This window comes from Polypterus senegalus, chromosome 8 (genome assembly GCF_016835505.1).
Source record: "Polypterus senegalus isolate Bchr_013 chromosome 8, ASM1683550v1, whole genome shotgun sequence".
Lineage (NCBI taxonomy): Eukaryota > Metazoa > Chordata > Cladistia > Polypteriformes > Polypteridae > Polypterus > Polypterus senegalus.
This window is the reverse complement of record NC_053161.1, coordinates 125,100,727-125,113,010: the sequence shown is the minus strand read 5'-3', so window position 1 is coordinate 125,113,010 and position 12,284 is coordinate 125,100,727. Positions and strand designations below refer to the sequence as shown.

At 38.5% G+C, this 12,284-nt stretch overlaps 1 protein-coding gene across 2 annotated transcripts in view; it reads left to right on the top strand.

Annotated features, from left to right (window-relative positions):
- lin7a (lin-7 homolog A (C. elegans)) overlaps window positions 1–7,792 on the top strand; it is a 357,391-nt gene extending 349,599 nt beyond the window's left edge. For both annotated transcript variants that reach the window (XM_039761749.1, XM_039761750.1), the window contains one exon: window positions 6,244–7,792. The gene's annotated coding sequence lies outside the window, so the exon portion shown is untranslated. The remainder of the gene's footprint in view (window positions 1–6,243) is intronic.
- Window positions 7,793–12,284: the final 4,492 nt, after the last annotated feature.

Below are 12,284 nucleotides of genomic sequence, written 5' to 3'. Positions count from 1 at the left end.
GAGGATAAGCAGGAAATAACAAAATATATGTTATATGTTCAATATAAAAAGAAAAGAAATGTGCAGTATGTAAACAGACAGACTATCATTTCTTCTGTTTGTGAGGTCCAAAGGTTCTGCACTCCTCATTCCTCAACATTATATTATATGCATTGTACTTCCAGATGAGCATTCAGTAGTTGTCAGCTCTCATGCACACAGAGACCCCACCACTACCACTAAAACCGAAACCGTAAGACTTATTGGAGTGAGTCGATGGACATGTCACAATACACGTGTGGCTTCACAAAAGCAAGCCACCAACTTCCACGAGCCTGCTAAGATTTTGTAAATATAGGCAATCACAAAAAATCACAGCAAAAGTTACGCGATGCAAGATGTGAAAGGAAAAAACATACCAATCAAGGCAGTGTGGAGTAAAGCTTAAAGAACTGAAGTTTAGACCACAGTTGCCAGTTTAATTCATACACTGTGTGCCCCTGAGCAAATCTACTAACTTGACTGTGCTGTAACTATACAAAAATAGATGTAAATAGTTTCACTATGTACTAGAGAGCTTTGGACTGGTGTTTTCTATGGAAAGGTGGTACTGTTTTTACCAATTCTACCCCAATAATTATCAGACTAGTAAATAAACCTATGTACAAGTAACTGCCAGAAAGTAGCATTAACTCCAGTGCCCACATGGTGCTATTTTAAAAACAATGCCAAATAAAAGCTGTAAGGTTTGCTCTAGCTTAGGGATGTCAGATTCAGATCCTGGAGGACCACAGTGACTGCAAGCTATTGTTCCATCCGCATTCATAATTACTGAACAATCACTGCTGATATATAAACAGATATCTTTTGCCTTCATTTTAATTGACTTTTTTTAAAGAATCAGAACACTTAATGGCTTCTTTTTTCATTAATCAGCAGCCAAACAATAATGAGATGCAAAAGGTAAAACAAGTCGGTTCAGTTAGTAGCAATAATTTGTTACTAATTAAGAGAGAGGATGAAGAAGTAAACCTTCAGCCACTGTAGCCATCTAGGACCTGAGTTTGACACCCTGCTCTAGGAGCAGGTAACCCTTGTGTGGTGTGTGGTGGCTGTAAGTTTGTTTTTATTTAAATTTGAGATTCTGCTCATAAATGAATGTCTTAATTAAATAAATTCAGCATTAGCCCTTGACAGAATAGAAATAAACAGTTCCAGGAAATGAATGGATGGGGGGCACCTTACTCACATTTTGCTGCATGTATTTAAACAGACATTTTTAACAAGATAAAAGCCCCCTCTGGAAGTTTACATGCACCCACAAAACCAGGATAAGGTGAGTAACCTGGTTGAGGTAAAAGGCAGACACCTGGTTTCTTAAAAACCCTGTTTACATGTGCCAATCCACTTATGAAGTTCTTCTTTAGCAAGACACTCCAATGTCATAAAAATGAATCTGAAAAAATATTAAACATGATCAATGGCTTCTAAAGTGAATCAGGAAACAGAGCATGGAGTCTTTGTCTCCAGAAATTGTGCTGCTGAGCCTAGCACTGTGCATTTAGATCAACAACATGAATTTTGCAATTACTGAAACTGATTATTTTAGCCAAGAGAAGGAGTAATGCTAACAACCAAGTGTTTGCCTCAGGGAATTTATCTTAATAATAATAATAATAATACATTTTATTTAAATAGCACCTTTCCCATGCTCAATGCACTTCGCAGAGTTTAAGAAAGAACGGCAGGGTATACAGTATATAGCATTGTACTAAACCAGATAAATAAATAAAGAAGAAGAGTAAGATAGTAAATTTAGAGAAAAGCCTAACAGACAACATAATTAATGGTCTAGCACACACACATACAGGTTACATGAGCATCTTGACAGAGAGGTAAACTGAGAGAAGGGTAGTAAAGCGAGGTAGAGCTAAAAACCTTCCTGAACAGATGAGTTTTGAGTTGTTTTTTAAAAGAAGAGTCAGCTGACCGGATTAATTTCGGTTGGTCATTCCAGAGTGTGGACGCTATACAGCTAAAGGCCCTGTCACCCATGGAGTGTAGATTAGTGCAGGGCACAGCAAGATTGCCAGAATCAGAGGATTTTAGTGGGCAGACAGGCACGTAGTGATGGAGAAGATCACTGATGTAGTTTGGCGCAAAGTTGTTTAATCATCTGCATAAAAATGATAACCCAGTCCATAGCTACGAATAATATGGCCGAGGGGAAGCATATAAATACAGAAGAGAAGAGGGCCGAGGACAGAGCCCTGAGGAACTCCTTGTGTGACTGGCGCTGAGCTGGATCTGCTTTTGCCAAGACTAACAAACTCTTGCCTATCAGTCAGATAGGACTTGAACCACTGGAGGGCAGTGCCAGAGATACCCAGCATGTTCTCCATTCTGGACAGTAGAATGTCATGTCTGACAGTGTCAAATGCTGCACTGAGGTCTAATAGAATTAATATGCTGGTTTGTCCAGAGTCTGCTGCCATAAGTAAATCATTGGTTACCTGCAGCAGAGCAGTTTCACAGCTGTGCTTCCCCCTGAAACCAGACTCAAAGGGTTCCCCATCAAATTATTAGAAGTTAAGTAGCTGGTGAGTTGGGATGCTACAACACGCTCGAGAACTTTTGACAGAAAAGGTAAGTGGGGAAATAGGTTGGAAATTGTTAAGATTGTCAGCATCAAGACCAGACGTTTTAAATATTGGGGTTACAGAAGCGATTTTAAAAGTGAGCAGCACAGAGCCAGTGTCAAGGGATGAGTTTATTATTGTTGTAACAGTCGGGATTATAGCATGAAGGCAGGATTTAAGTAGTGTGCTACAAAGCAGGTCATTAACAAACGCAGATGTGACTGGTGAGAACTTAGAGAAGGAGCTGGATGGAGTGGGAAAACAGGGAGAGATATAAACAGATGATGTATTTATGTTAGTTAAATTATTTAGATCTTTAATTTCGTTACGGAAAAAGTGGAGGGATTTCTTACAGACTTCAGTAGAAGAATTGTTGGGCCAATTGTGAGTTTGAGTAGTTTATTAACTACAGAGAATAAAACCCTTGGGTTGTCATGGCCACTTTCTATTATTCTACCATAATGGGTTTTCTTGGCAGCAGTTAGTGCTTCTCTGTAAGTTCTTTGGTAGTCAGAGAAAGCCTGGATGTGCACGGTGAGGCCAGTCTTACGTGACATTCTCTCAAGGTATCAGCCAGCTGCTTTCATAGATCGCAATTCTGAGTTATACCAAGGAGCTAAACGCTTAAAGGAAACTTCCTTATGTTTTAAAGGAGCTGTTTTATCTAATGCTGAATGACGGGCTGAGTTATAGTGGTCAACAAGACAATCTAGTGTTGATGGAATAGGTGAAGACAGTAAAAGATCAGAAATGGATCCAGAAAGAACAGAGGGACAGATATTTTAAGGTTTCTGTAAGAAATTTGTTGTTTACAGGTAAGAGGGGGGAGAGGCAATGAGACAGTGAAAAATACTCTTTATGGTCAGAGAGTCCCAAATCAGTGCTGCAAATATAGATAGTCCAGAAGTACAGATCAGGTCCAATATATGACCACCAGAGTGGGTGGGAAAATCAACATGTTGTGTCAAGTCAAAATAGTCCAGTAAGGATAGGAATTCATTTGTCAGTTTAGATGTGGGGATGTCAATATGGATGTTGAAATCACCAAGAAGGATGACTCTCTGGGAAAAGGAACTAAAGTGGGTTAATAGTTCAGTCAGATCAGATAAGAAGGATGCATTGGATGCATTGTATTTGGAGGATGATAAAGAACAATGAGTGAGACAGGACCTGATTCCGTTATTAGTTTAAGAGCTAGACACTCAAAAGGCAATGGACAATCAATTGGGATTCTTTTGATGTGTAAATCCACTCTGACATTTACTGCAAGTCCACCGCTTTGTCTTGAGCTGTGAGGCTCTGTGAGGAAAGTGTATCCAGGAGGTGTTGCCTCCGTGAGAGGCGTAAATTCATTCGGTTTTTCCCACGTCTCCGTTAAACACAGTATATCAAGTTTGGTGTCAATGATGAATTCTGACAGCACCAATGCATTGTCATTAAGAGATCTTGAATTAAACAGTGCAATATTAGTTAATGAGTCTTCTTTTTGCACAGAGCCATGACCGGAGTTTATTTTCACATACTTTAAAATTGGCACATTGACACTTCTATTTCCAGGGCCATGAGTAGGACAGTGTATTCCTGAGCAAATGCCACCGGGGGTCTTTTCATTCGCAGCCCGGTGGTGGCGGCGACCTGACCCGCAATGTACATATTTCAGGCACAGCAAAATACCAGCGTCTTTTAGGATGTTCCAGTCAGACCATGTGCTTTGGACAAACTGTTTAATATGAAGGAGTTTGTCATGAGAGTATTTTAGCATGTTACTGAGCAATATCTGATAGCACTGGAGAAGCAGCACAGCACAGCGAAGCCAGTAAGACAGGCGGGTGCGGTAGCGTAGATGAGCGGCGGTAGCAAAGCAGCAGAAAGCATAGCAGGAGTAGGTAGCAGGATTTGGAGGTTCCAACATACAGCGATAAACAGTAACCCTGGGTATTACAGGCGTGATCACCCCAAAGCCACAAACCAGGTGGGTAGGAACATCAGATCAGTTCATAGTCATACAGCACAGTAAAATGAATCGAGAGCAGACCAGCATAGCAAATATAATCAAGGAGACAGATCATCCCAGGCTCCTAGATCGCCAGGTACAAAGAAATGTTCATAGGTCTCGTCCCGTGATTCACAGATTCAGTTGTTCCCAGTCAAAGTAAAGTCCATAAAATCTGTAAAAATTAAACCAAATCCATACAATTCGAGTCAGCTGCATCCACAAACTATACATACAATAAAATAAAAGAAAAAAAATAAATAATAAAATAAAATACAAGAAAATAAAACAAGCGTAAGAAAGTGTAGGATTAAGGTGAATTTTGCAAAAAGTGTTGTTAACAGGGAGGAGTGGCAACAGCATGCATGCGCCAGCGTGCCCTCCCTGAATCTTTGTGGATGCTTCCACCATTTTCCACCATTGGCTACTGTAAGCGTGTGCAAAGCAAACACATTTCCAGAATGCAATGGACATGCTCAGACCATGAAATCCTTAGCTGCAACCCAATTAAGAGTTTTCATGACCACATAACCGTGTTACTCAAGGAGATATCTATGTGTTATAATGTTGCTTCTCAGAGACCAGTATCCAAGTTTGTCTAACCAGAATGAAGGTATATTTAGTATTTTTGAAACCAGGTTCCTGTGAACAACCGTGCTATTAAAACTCATGTAAATGCACTAACTGACCTTTTTCAATGCCAATGAATTGAGTTGGAGGTGCAGAGTTCAGTTACGGTATGTTACAGACGATTAGATCAAGGCCACTGAAATGTATCTATCACATGCTGTTAACTGTCTGGAGTTCTAGGTATAAATAAATGTCAACTTATCTCTCATTAGGCCCTAGCAGAATTAGTCCAATATCCCAAACAGATACTCTTTAAAGGTTATCAGGTTCTCCACTTCATCTCCCTGACTCAGCAGACTGTGCAAGACTTACATAACCGTTTGCACAAAAAAGTGCTGATTTTTGCCCTCCTTGCATTCCTCAAAATTCACATTTTAACTTGGCAAGCCCTTTGTGAATTTTGAAGACCTACATTGGGTCTGCCATGCAACCTTCTCTCTGGATTTAATTCCCTTAACCTATTGGGAAAATGATTCCTTTATTTCATATGAATGCACTGCATTGCTTTCCTGGTACACTGCAAGTAGAGCTAGAAGATTATATAAAGTACCCAAGGTGGCAGACATGGCAAATAGTAAAATGTAAATCTCTGACCTTAATGTTTTCACAAGAGCATTCACCCCAGACTACACAGATTAAAGCAACAACAGACCCGTCATAAAACTTTCTTTCTTCTGTTTTGATTCATAATGCCCATTACTCTGAATCTCATACATTGTGAGTCTTGACCCACTCAACAGTTTTCCTTTCTGAGAACAGATTTTTGAGTAAATTATCATACTGCATCTGCCAAATGCTAGAAACCCGTTATGTTGTTAGCTTAAGTTCACATTCAGGCATCAGGCGTAATTCATTTCCTCACGTGTATTGCTAACCGTTGAGATAGAAACAGATGTGTACAGCTTAAGCTGGTAGTCCCTCGTGTATATTATTAGAAGCAAGCAAGGCACGCAACTGGCCGATACGTTGCTCTCAGATGTTGGTCTCTTTCCTGTTTTTTAGGTTTTTCTTCAGGAAGAAAAATTAGAGGAGATTTGCATTCAAGACAAAGCAAACAAACCCAGAAGGATCATCTGCATCTGACAGAGGTTTAATGAGTATGAAGCTAAAAAAAAAAGAAAGAACTGGAAATAACTGTATGTGACTTTGTTTATCCAAGCCTACTGTGTACCTCTAGTTGTTAGCAGTTGTGAAATGAAAGCTACGTGGAGCCAAGCTGAATTGTGTACACTGGTGCTCTTAAAAATGACATATGTATAAATATATTTATATAAATAACCTCAAACAAAGGAAGCAGAAATTCTTGCTATTTTTCATTTTACTGTAATAGTTTGTGAATATGGATTTATTAATCTTTTCAACAAATGAAACACCCTTTTATAGGATTGTGATATTTCCTTGTTGATTTGTTTTGCTAGAATTTATATATTATTTATTTCTGATACCGCCTTTGTGAATCTCTTATATAAATTATGTGAATGAATATTAAACTGTGTGTTTAAAATCATTTATTTTAACAAATGTAATTTTAATAGACAAAGCATGCAAACTTGTCAAAGATGATTTCAATGTAATTTTATAAATAAATGACATAGTAGTTATAAAGGGTTCATTATTTATAGCTGTGGTTGCCCAAGCAGTGGTTTTTTATGTGTTTATCACATTGTTTCTAATATGATTATAATATATCTTTGGTATATGATAGCAAATAGTTTTCAAAGGTTTACATCCATTTTCAGAGCCTACTTACTCCTGTTTCAACCTGGGATCAGAGCCATTCATGAGCAAGGCCATAACCCGAGTCCTTCACTGGATACCATCACACACTAACACCCAAGATCACTCGTTCTAGGCTGGTTTAGAGTCACTGATGATCTTTAGCTGCACATGCTTGGGAGACCAATTAGAGAAATCCCACACAGACCCAGGGAAAGTGTGCATACTCCACACATCCAGCAACCGAAACAGGATTTGAGCTCATTTTCCAAGAGCCGAGAGGCAGCCATGCCAAATATCATGTCATCACACCGCCATCAGATATAATCAGTGAGGTCTGATCTTTGAATATAGTAACCATACGTTATATGTATCTTCTACAAGAAAACCATCAGGTAAAGTAAAATGTATAGACTGCTTATTCTTTATTAAGTATCATTTATTAGACTGAAGAGGTTTCACTTTTATCAGATGAAATGCTACATAGCTGCCAAAATATTTGCCTGTTTAAATTTTATTTTGTTACACAGTCTATTACCTGGTGAAACTCGACAATTTATTTACGCTTTCTACCCAGAAAGAGTTAACATTTGTTATTAATTTAAAACAGAAAAAAGACAAATAAATTGTGATGGGTGAAACTGTTTTTACCATTCTAAACTGAAAAAAAAGACCATAACACTCCATGAGTTTATTAAGAACTTGGAATTTATTCAACCAAAAATACACAAAGCAAGGGAGATAAAAGGTTAGATCACAAAGCCACAAATAAAGAAAAACAGAACATAAACCCTAACAACCCAGAAAGCATTTGATAAGGTGCCACATGAGAGGTTGGGCATCAAGTTAAAAGAAGTGGGAGTTCAGGGTGATGTTTTTAGATGGGTGCAGAATTGGCTCAAACACAGGAAGCAGAGGGTGATGGTGCGAGGAACCTCATCAGAACTGGCCGATGTTAAGAGTGGTGTTCCACAGGGGTCAGTGCTAGGGCCGCTGCTATTTTTAACATATATAAATGATTTAGATAGGAATATAAGTAACAAGCTGGTTAAGTTTGCAGATGATACCAAGATAGGTGGATTAGCAGATAATTTGGAATCCGTTATATCATTACAGAAGGACTTGGATAGCATACAGGCTTGGGCAGATTTGTGGCAGATGAAATTTAATGTCAGTAAATGTAAAGTATTACACATAGGAAGTAAAAATATTAGGTTTGAATACACAATGGGCGGTCGAAAAATCGAGAGTACACCTTATGAGAAGGATTTAGGAGTCATAGTGGACACCAAGCTATCAACTTCCAAACAGTGTTCAGAAGCCATTAAGAAGGCTAACAGAATGTTAGGTTATATAGCGATGTGTGGAGTACAAGTCCAAGAGGTTATGCTCAACCTTTATAATGCACTGGTGAGGCCTCATCTTGAGTACTGTGTGCAGTTTTGGTCTCCAGGCTACAAAAAGGACATAGCAGCGCTAGAAAAGGTCCAGAGAAGAGCGACTAGGCTGATTCCAGGTCTACAGGGGTTGAATTATGAGGAAAGATTAAAGAGCTGAGCCTATACAGTTTAAGCAAAAGAAGATTAAGAGGTGACATGATTGAAGTGTTTAAAATTATGAAGGGAATTAGTACAGTGGATCGAGACTTGTATTTTAAAATGAGCTCATCAAGAACACGGGGACACAGTTGGAAAATTGTTAAGGGTAAATTTCGCACAAACATTAGGAAGTTTTTCTTTACACAAAGAACGATAGACACTTGGAATAAGTTACCAAGTAGTGTGGTAGACAGTAAGACGTTAGGGACTTTCAAAACTCGACTTGATGTTTTCTTGGAGGAAGCAAGTGGATAGGACTGGCGAGCTTTGTTGGGCTGAATGGCCTGTTCTCGTCTAGATTGTTCTAATTCTAATTCTAATTCTAAAAAACCCTGTTGGACGCACGGTATGCTACACAAAGACCCTGGTTATTATGTGATGTGGCTTGCCCACCATCCTAAACACCGTGGCTCATGTATGCCGATACTTTTCTATTCCCAGTCTCTGTCCTTCTTGCTGTTATCTTGCTGCTTGGACTCGCTGTCTGGTATTTTTGGGCTTTGCCTTAGAATTCCATCCAGGGTACACAATATTTGATCCTGAGACCATTTTCTCTTGACCCCTCTGGTGGCTTCAGGTAACTCTGCATTTCTAAACCCAATATACACTCTTAAAAATAATGGTTCTTTAGTTTAGTTTAATAGGGTTCTTTACTGGATTGTGAGGTTTCTCATAGAGCCATTGCTTGAAAAACCATCATTTCAGTCTGGGAAGGATTCTTTGCTTATGAAGTTGGTTCTTTGTGCTTTGAAAAACTGCCTAATATGAAGAAAGGAATGTCTATTAGGCTACACTAACAGATTAAGAAGACCTGAACTTAGCCTGTGGTATTGTATGCCTTTTAAAATCAGGAACCCATTGAAATTTCGCAAATCATTTATCATCTATTCATTATTATTTATGAAGCCTGTTACACATCTAAATAAATAAAGGTTCTTTCTGGAACGTGCACATGGATGGGTCTTTTAGGAACCAAAAATGGTTTCCTTATGGCATTGATCTGAAGAACTACTCTGGCACCTTTATTTTTATGAGTGTAGATGTAAAAGGTCAGCCATCCATCCATTATTGGTCAATCTGGCACTGCCTGCCGAGTATAACATGCAGCAATGCCTCACTAGTACCACATAGAAACTCTCTGTCACCACCCAACATTTTAATTTCCATTCCATCCACTCATCCCCCATAACTGCTCTCTTAGCATTATACTGATCATGCGCTGATTACTTGCTGAGCACCTTTTAAGAGTGTGTGGCATTTCAGCTGCTGGTTCCATCTATGTGCGCTGGCACGTGGAGGGACTCTCCAGTTACACGGCTTATCTTTTAAATTATCAACACTGCTGGCTCATCCTCTGTCATGTGTCTGCATGATTCTTTTCCCGACTTGGGTCAACCCCTTGTCAGACGTGCAGATCGTCACAATTGGAATGGAGTGGTCCAGTACAATGTTTCTGTACCCCAGGTCCAATTTTATATATCCTGTCTGTTTTAATTGAAAACCTTCAACGGTTACCAGCCACTATGCCCCCAACCAGCTCTCCTGGGCACTTTACAATTTGACGGATACCCTTAATCCTATTAGTGTTGACAGCCAAATGCCAAACAATTTTTTTCCCTAACAAAGATTTGACTTGTCTGTGGCTTGATTAAAATTCCACCAACTTTGACATTTCAACTGCCAAGATTTAACAAAATATACATATTAGAAATTTTTAATATAAAAAAGGCAAGAATGAAAGCAAAAATGCAAGTTGTCCTTTTAAACTGTGCTTGTTGAGCTAAGTGAGTATATCCAATTCATTAGCCGTAATCACCCTGATCAGCAGAGAGAAATATTGGTAGAATTTAAAAATATACGGTCAATTAAACAGGCGTTTATGACTGTTGTGTGTGAAATATTTTCTGTTCTGCATTAAGGTAAACGTTCACCTCAATAAATTGTGCTCACTGAGGATCTCCAAGGCGTATTTATTATTTGTCACGGAATCCAGGAACCCCAGACTTGCCAAATGTGTCAAAGGTTAATGTTTACTATGGAAACATTTATTTATTTTTAGTAACTTAAAATTCGGGCGGCCTGGTGGTACAGTGGTAGCACTGCTGCCTCACAGTTACGAGACCCGGGTTCGCTTCTCGGGTCCTCCCTGCGTGGAGTTTGCATTTTCTCCCCGTGTCTGCGTGGGTTTCCTCCCACAATCCAAAGACATGCAGGTTAGGTGGATTGGCGATTCTACATTGGCCGTAGTGTGTGTCCTGCAATGGGTTGGCACCCTGCCCAGGATTGGTTCCTGCCTTGTGCCCTGTGTTGGCTGGGATTAGCTCCGGCAGACCCCCGTGACCTTGTATTTGGATTCAGCGGGTTAGAAAATGGATGGATGGATGGAACTTAAAATTCTTTATATGTATTTCACATTAGAGCTTATTTATTTGAAGAAAATCTGCCACCAAAACTTTAGCTTATTCAAAGTAAGAAAATAACTTAAACTGCCCTTTTTTGTGATTGTGATCTTTGTCTCTGTCACTACTATAATGGGCCCTTTCATTTCCAACGTATCATTCTTGTGCCAACTGTGTAATGCCTGGCAGGATTACGGGCAAGACAGAAGCTAGGAGTGCCGATCCACTGCCACATGAACATTCAAATGGGGCAAATTAGAATCACAAATGAACTCACATCATTGAGATGTGCAAGGAAAAACAGAGTATCTGGAGGCTGTAGTTGTAATGCTAACCTCTGCACCACAATACTTCCCATTTCATTTCTACATACATCATTTTTTACATAACAAGAAGGTTCAGAGTGTGACGCAAACTGTTGCGTGTTAAATTAGAAGTAACAAATTCTACAGCAGATAAAGTTATTTTACTTAGACATAGTCATTTTCACAAATTGGAAAACTTCAGTGTCATGCACCTGTTTGAACCTAAAGGTGACCAAGGGTTCCACAGTCTTAAAAGAAAGAAACTTTAGGGTAAATAAAAAACATTTGGCTCCCTATCCCAACCTCACAACTTTTATTTTTTAAACCACAAGAGAACATATTAAAACATCTTACAATAAAACTTGAATTTTATTAAACAGTCTACACAATAGTTTAAAATTTAATAACAGCTTCAAACATAAAAATTGCTCCCTAAGAATGTAAAAATTAATTTTGCAAGTCTTATATTATGATTATCCCACAGTAGAAAAGAAAATATTTATTACCTTTAATTATTGTTAGATCTCATTGTCCTTAACAATTGGCAACTTCACATTTTACTTCACAATCAAAAAAGGTTAACAGAAAAATGACTAAGAAACCATACAAAACTATTAGTAATCTGTCAGATTGCTTTAACATGCATCAAGCAATACAAAATAAAATCATTAATTACCAATAATTGTTTGCATTAAAAGATTTTACATACAGTATTACTAAAAAGGATATAAAACTAAAATCCAAATAAGAAAGACATTTGTTTAAGTTTTCCAACTTAATACCCAACACTTCTTGATGCAGCGCTATTGAAAGCATACAATATAAATTATTTCTTTACATTTCACGGCTCTGATTTTTCAGAAATACATCCTGAGAGTTGTAAAAGAGAGATAGATTGCTTCATCAAACACAAGTAGGACAAGATCTTCTGCTGTCAAATGTAGTAAATTCTGCAGGTTAAATCCCACAGCATCTTGATTTATCCTTCCAATCCCTTTTTTCATGTATTTTTCCATCTCATCAAA